This window comes from Peromyscus californicus, unplaced genomic scaffold, assembly GCF_007827085.1.
Source record: "Peromyscus californicus insignis strain IS unplaced genomic scaffold, ASM782708v3 Scaffold_10__1_contigs__length_136768540, whole genome shotgun sequence".
Classification (NCBI taxonomy): domain Eukaryota; kingdom Metazoa; phylum Chordata; class Mammalia; order Rodentia; family Cricetidae; genus Peromyscus; species Peromyscus californicus.
The window spans coordinates 27,906,201-27,913,839 of NW_026294391.1; positions in this window are offsets into that span (position 1 = coordinate 27,906,201).

Here is a 7,639-nt window from a genome sequence, read left to right on the forward strand (position 1 = left end):
AGGGATGGTTTTATTTCTTTTGTTCTATATACCTTAACTCTAGACTTTCACTCTTTGGGGGACTGAAATTCTTTCCCCACATTCTTCGCCCTACCAGACAAGCCATCAATCTTAATAAATGTGAGGGGCTGGCCCCCAAATAACATTTATTAGCATATCCTGGTGATGCGATCACCTTCTGTATTTCTAGAACCTGTTCCTTCCTTCTCTGCCACCTGCGCTATTGCCTCCATATCGGTTGTCAGTCCATCCCATCACCCTTCCTAGCCACTATCCACCATTGCTATTTACTCTTTCATTACTTCTAAGCAATCATGCCTCCTTCAACAACACTGCAAGCTTCAGGAAGGCAGGAATTTTGCCTATCTGATTCACTGTTGTATCCCTTACACACAGCACACTGCTCAAAGGGTGGTGGGCTCTCAGTGCCTATTTTCTGTAAGAATGATTCAATGGTTGAACCTAACTCACATATGTTGGAGGCTGGGAGATAAGGTCTCTAACACTGTCTTGCACATGGCAAAGCTATCATGTCATACTACTTGCATAAATGAGTATTTCTTTTTTAAAATTTATTTTGCATACCAACCACAATTTCTCCTCCTTCCTCTCCTCCCGTTTCCTGTCCCACCTCCCTTCTACCCCCTAAAGCGAGTATTTCTTTTGCTCAAGGCCATACAGCTAATTAGTGTCCATACTTAAGTCTGCTTGCTTCAGTTGATTCTGTATCCTTTAAGTCCAGGCTGCATCCTAGACCAATTAAAGTAGAACTTGGTAAGTAGGAGTGAGAGAGGATAACAATGTTTTTTAAGTTCTCTAAGTGATTCTGGTATGTAGCCAAGATTGAGAACCACATTAAATCATAAAGTAGGGTCAAGGTAACAACACACTCCTCTCATACTACCTCTAATGACAAAAAACATTTGAGAAGAATTAAAGACATTTCTCAGAGAACGGAACATTAAGTCTTACATGTTCGGAAGCAGCAATGAGTGAAAAGGAACATACCATGGGTCAGGACTACACTACTGTAAGAACTAGCATGTGTTAATCTCCAAAAGTGAACTCTCAAGTCAGAGAAATTGTTTTACAAGGTGACTGTAGGCATTACAATAAAATAAATAATGGGAATATATTTGAGGCTAGTTACTAAGAGGCTATTGCCCAATAATCTGCTTAGACCTCAGGAAAGTGACTCCAGGGATTTAGGAAGGATTCTTTGCATCATTTAAAATAGGCAAAATTCCAGCTGTGTTTATGAAAGGAGTTTTTTTTTTTTTTTTTTTTTTTTGGACAATGAAGGATAAGAAGCCTTAGGAGTCCTTTTTCTCTTAAAAAAAAAAAAAAACCTGACATGGCAGAGAGCAGCTATACTTGGTTGGTGGTTCATTTCGCGATAGACTCACCAAGCTCTTTGGTCAGGGCCCGGTTTTGGAACTGCTGGTTGTAAAGCTGGGGAATATGAAAGAGAAGTAAGAAAATAAAGAGTGGCTGGCTTGTCCAGGGGGTGCTTTAAGTCAGTGAAATCTCAGGAAGAAAATGCTAAAATGCTCTGCTTAGGGTTCCCAATCTTGAGTCTCGGGCCCTGCCCTTTGGATAGTACTCTAAACACAGGGTGCTAATTTCATGCAATTAGAACTTTTTGCAGTGATAACTTCTTAAATACGATGTAGAGTTTCTTAGGCCATGAGGAAACACCAAAATAAACTGCAACCTAGTAGTCCAGAATTGGATTTTCTTTAGTCCATTTGCATGCTATACAATAACTAGATTGTGGTATTACAATGTAAAATATTTAGGTGATATCAATGAATGCAGTACTTAACTGAGGTATTATCTTTATGTGGTCATACTTCTGTTTACAAAGAAAGGTCCAGCGGGACTTTGCAGAGGTATGAAAATGTGTGGACTAATCTGCCAATCATGACTAGGCTTTGATCTCTTGGTTGGTTAGCATATATGGAAGAAGACCAGGGAGGAAGAAGGTTTCTACTGGTTTCAGAGCTTCACTAAAATGGAATACTATGTTTTACAGGAAGGGAACAAATCCAAGTTATTGTGAAGCTGCTGCAGTTGGTCCAAAAGAAGACAAATTAGGTAGCTTTTCTTAACATGCTGTTCTCTCTGGCTACCTTCATTTTATACATTCCTTTGCTCTTGTAGTGGAGACATAATCTGCAGTATGAATTTCATGCATTTTAACATTAAAAACAAAGGAAATTAGAAGGGTTTAGCTTAGATTAATATTCAATAGCATTAGTTAGAAACATGTACTTCTGGAACTCAGTGTTATTTAGGTTGATGCCTTCCTTCTATGGTTTTGAAGATCTAAATATTCAGGTGTTGAGTTTGGAGACAGATCATTGTACACAATTTTTGAATCAGAGGATCTAGAAATACAGCTTGGAGTTTTTATAGTCAAGAGACTTGTATGGTTTGTTTATTTCACACCTGCTTTAGACTTCTTTTCTATTACTGTAATGAAATATCTGAGGCTGGGTACTTTATAAAGAAAAGTTGTTTATTGACTTCTTTAGCAGTACTGGAGATTGAACCTGGGGCCTTGCTAGGAAAGTGCTCTGTCAGTGAACTTACATCTCAAGCCATATCTTACTTTTAAAATTTGTCAGACAGAGTGTCACTAAGTTGCTCAACCTGACCTTGAACTCTCTTTGAAGTAAACTTGGATTGGCCTTGAAGTTATGATCCTCCTGTCTCAGCTTCCTGAGTAGCTGGAACTACAGGCCTGTAGGACTAGGCTTGGTGAGAAGAAAGTTCACTTAATGCACAGTTTTCAAGTCTGAAAGTCCATGGCCAATGGTTGCATTGATTTAGCCTTTAGGAAGAGCTTATAACAGATGACATAATGGTGGGAATGCACACAAAAAGGAGACATGGTGTGGTGAGAGATAGGAAGCCAGAAAGTAAAGGGTTGCCAATAATGACCTCCCATTAGGACCCACCTCTTAAAGAGCCCACTCTCTTAATATTGCCACACCTAGCACCAAGCTTACAAAACATGAACATTTGAGGGGCATTCTCAAATCATACCCAAACCATAACAAACCCTTCTCATACTCTCACTTGGTTATACCCAGTTCTTTATGCTTAGAGAAAAATGAAGTGTAACAAACCTTAGGACAGAGGAACCTCGGGACACTAACACAGCCTTTGAAGAGAGGAGTGGGGAAGAGTGGGGCAATGCTTGCTTTGAAATGCTTAAGACCTGTTACCCAACTGCCTACTAATGTAATGAAAGATGATGTTCTTCAGGCATGCTACAAATTCAACATCAATTTGTAATGGGAAAATTCTATGTGATTATAAAGATCCATGTATCTCAACATTTCCATTTTCTAGTCACTTGAACCTTTTGAACAGTAGTATGTCATCTTTCTAGTCCCTTAAATGTAATACATATAATAGTGTAATATATACTACATATGTAAACAGATATGTTTTATATATATAAAGGTTATATATATACTTTTGTATGGTGAATGATAAAAGACTCATTTTTAAATGAATACCACTTAATTTTAGATTAACAAACAAATACCACTTAATTTTAGATGATCAAGTGATTAAAACTCACACTGTGAGTTACATCATAATGCAATTTTTACTATTATTCACCTTGAATATTCAAATTTTTCTGCTTTTGTGTTGAACAAGTGACCAATTTATTTACTATAAGTTGTTTATGTAATAAAAAATAAACTATGTTGTCCAATTTGATTTAAATTTATATATTGCTTTCTATATAATTCTGTGACTGAACATACATCAAAATACTACAAAAAATTAAATATATGTTTAAAATCAGAGTAAATAAATACTGTTTTCATGACATGATGTTAATTTATTTTGTTTTTAAATACATAATATAATTTGGGGCTTTAAAAAATGATATACCCAGCGACACTCCATTGGAGAAAACTGATTTACCCTTTGGCAGCAGGTATCAATTGCAAACAACTTCTTGGTTATGAGTGGGACCTGGTGTCCATTTCTCCCTCTTAGTGCTGGGACTTCATCTGACTAGAACCTGTGTAGGCTCAATGCATGCTGCCACAGTCTCTGTGAGTTCATCAGTACTACTTTCTTTTGCTTTGGCATTTTTTTTGTCTTACTGGGTTTTTGTTTGTTTTGAGTTTTGTTGTTTTGTTTTTGTTTTTGGAGAGAAAGAGAGAAAGGGAGAGAGATGGCATGATGTTGGGTGGGTCGAGAGGTGGGGAGGATCAGAAAGAATGAGTTGGAGGAGGGAAAATATGATCAAAATATACTGTATGAAAAATATTTTAAATAAAAATAAATGACAATAGTAGAAGAAAAATTTGGTGCTATGTAGCTGGAGCTATCTGTCTCCAGTCCTGCCCAGGCTGGCAGCCACTCAGACTCAAATAAATACACAGACACTTATATTATTTAAACTGTTTGGCCTAATGGCTCAGGCTTCTTGCCATCCAGTTCTTATATCTTAAATTAACCCATTTCTATAAATCTATACCTTGCCACGTGGCTCGTGGCTTACTAGTACTTTACATTCTGCTCCTCATGATGGCAGCTGGCAGCGTCTCCCCACCTCAGCCTTCCACTTCTCAGACTTCTCTGTCTTTGTCCCACCTATACTTCCTGCCTGTCTACTGACCAATCAGCATTTTATTTATCAATCAGAGTAACACATTCATAGCTTCCCCAGCAGTGCTATTGTTTGTGAGTCTAATAAATCGTAGCATGAATAGTCTTTGTTGGCGATAAATGCAAATACAAAATAGACAAAATCATGATGACACTTTCTAAATTTCACATTGTTCTTGAGGTACCAAAGGCATCCTGATATGCACCTATGATCCAATGGAAATTATCATTATTATTCTTATTTTTGTGTTTTACCTTAATTTTTAGTTCAATGTTAAAAGTCTTTCCATGTCTTTCCTTAACCAGTAGGTAATTTAGGATCAAGCAAAATGCTTTAGGATTAGTAATTAGAACTACTAGGGCATTATAGTTGTCAGAAACAACATACCTGCTGTGATAGTTGGAATGTAATTGACCCCCATAAGCTCATAGGGAGTGGCACTGTTAGGAGGTGTGGCCTTGTTGAAGTAGGTGTGGCCTTGTTGGAGGAAGTGTGTCACTGTAGGGGTGGGCTTTGAGGTCTCCTATGTTCAAGCTCCACCTAGTTCAGTTCACTTCCTGTTGCCTGCAGATCAAGAAGTAGGACTCTCAGCTCCTTATCCAGCACCATGTCTACCTGCATGTTGCCATGTCCTGCCGTGATGATAAGGGGCTAAACATCTGAAATTGTAAGCCACCCCATTAAATGTTTTCCTTTATAAGAGTTTCCATGTTCATGGTGTCTCTTCACAACAATAGAAACCCCAACTAAGACACCTGCATTTATTAATAGTTGAGTGCAATTTCTGTTAACCTGAGCAAGGAAGCTTTCTGATGGTTTGTTCAAATGAGGAAATGTAAGTTATATTCTTTATTCAAAATGAAAAGTGGAGGTGGATACTATTTTGAGTGAAGCTCTCACTAGTAGAGCCTGATGTGGGGAATTTGGGGGGTGAGCTAGCAAAGATTTAGTGAGGGATTATTGCTCTCAAAGCAATCAATGAGATGGGAAAGAAGCAAATGTGGAAGGTGAAGGAGTTGAGCAAAGGTGTGGATTCGGGAGACGAGCCTCAGCTGAATGCCACAGGGTGCTGCTGAGTTTGTTCTGCATTGTGCCATGGAGTAGTCGGCCGTATGCTGCCTTTCTGTGGATGTAATCTTCTGGTGGCTCCTGTGACATTTAGGAAATCCTTTGGAACAAGAAACAACTGTGAACAGTCAACATCCACAGCAGCAAGGCTGGGTGTTCTGGCCAGGTCAAGGAAACCTGGAAGGGAGGTCAGTGTCAATCTGCTCCAGACAAAATTCCACTTTATGACCTTAGGTATTAGAAACACATATGCATGTAAAGCTATTTGTTACTGAACAAACAATTCGTTAACCATTGCTCCTTAACTGGAAGAGCAGCTTTACAAGGATAAGTCACTGCTGAATTTAGTTCACAAATGATTCCTTCATTCCTAGAACAGTTGTGTACACATAGTTGAGAGGTTTTTTTTTTTTTGGTTATTGTTCTTATTTGTTTGTATTTATGAAACTGGGGTTTGAACCTGGGGCCTTGTGCATGCAAGGCAAGCAATCTACCACTGAACTACACTCCCAACTGTAGTAGGTATTTGTTAAATAACATCCGTGGAACAAATGAACTAGACAAAGCCAAACCCTTGCCTCCCAAATTTCCCAACACTGCTTTTTAGGAATCAATATTCCTATCACTCAGAGCCTCATCAGAATGCATGAATAATCACTGACCTAAAGGGAGGGTTATATTTTTTCACCCAGGTGCATATACCCCCCCCAATCAAAAGGTAATTTTTAAAGAAATTTTTAAAAGAGAGAAAGTTATTTTCTACACCATACAAGTAATCTAGAGAGAGAGGGAGCCTGGAAACAGGCAGATAACTGCTTCACAATTTCTATCTCAGGGGCCATGTCCTTGCATTTTATCCTACTCTGCATGTGGCTTTCACCCTCCTGTGTGGTCACAGACTGGCTTCTCCACCTCAGTCTGGAGTCTGTTCTCCAAGGTCAAAGGAGAGTGAAGCAACAGAAGGAACAATGCTTGTGTTTGGAAAGCAAAATTATGTCCAGAGGTGTCTAGTGAATTTTCATGCAGATGTCAGTGTCCAGAATTGTGTCATCTGCATGGAGAACAGGGTGGCTGGTGACACTGCCACCTGGAACAAACTTGGGATTCTACTGGGAAGAAATGTGGAGGTGGTGTAGATAGGTATCTGTCACTGTTGAAAATTACATGAGGCCTATAGGTGTCGAAAAATAAAGTAAGTATTTCTTCTTTTAACAGTAAGGAAAATTTAAGAGAAAATTGAAAACTATTGTTTAAAACTCATCCCCCCTTTTTTGTTTGCTTTCAGAGAGGTAGTATTTTCCCCAATGTCAACAGGAAGAAAATACTTTTCAGCACAGTTCAAACGAGATCAGGATGAGGTTGTAATGGAGGTCCTTGCTCACCATTTCTTTCTGTTTTCAGTAGAATTTCTGGATGATTGTTTCTTTTCATCCTGGCTGCCTGGTATTTCATCTGTGTGCTGGAAAGGGCACCAGGTGGTCAGTTTTCACTTCTTTTCCTCTTCAGTACAAACTGCAGGCTCCTGCAATGTTTCTGTCGGCGCCACCATTACTACAGAAGCCTCCTCGGTACTGCCCTGCCTCACGGAGAGACTTGGGTTTCTTGATGGAGACGGTTTCATTATTTCCAGATTCTTATTGAGCCCATTATGTGGCCATTGAGACAGGATGAGAAATAAAAGGACTGCATTTTCTACGGGGCTGTTATTCCTGGATCTTTACAGTTGAGGTGGAGAAAGAAAACACCTCAAGACAAATAACTTAAGAGGCATGGCTGATTGGCTGTCGCACATCTGATCCGAGGAGTCCTGTAGTTCCTGCATAAATATGAAAGGGGCCACATAAATTTCAGTGACATTTTTAGTTAAAAACCTCCTGCTGATAGAATCACCTTCCCCATCAAGAGTGATCTTGGTGTACAATTGAAAGC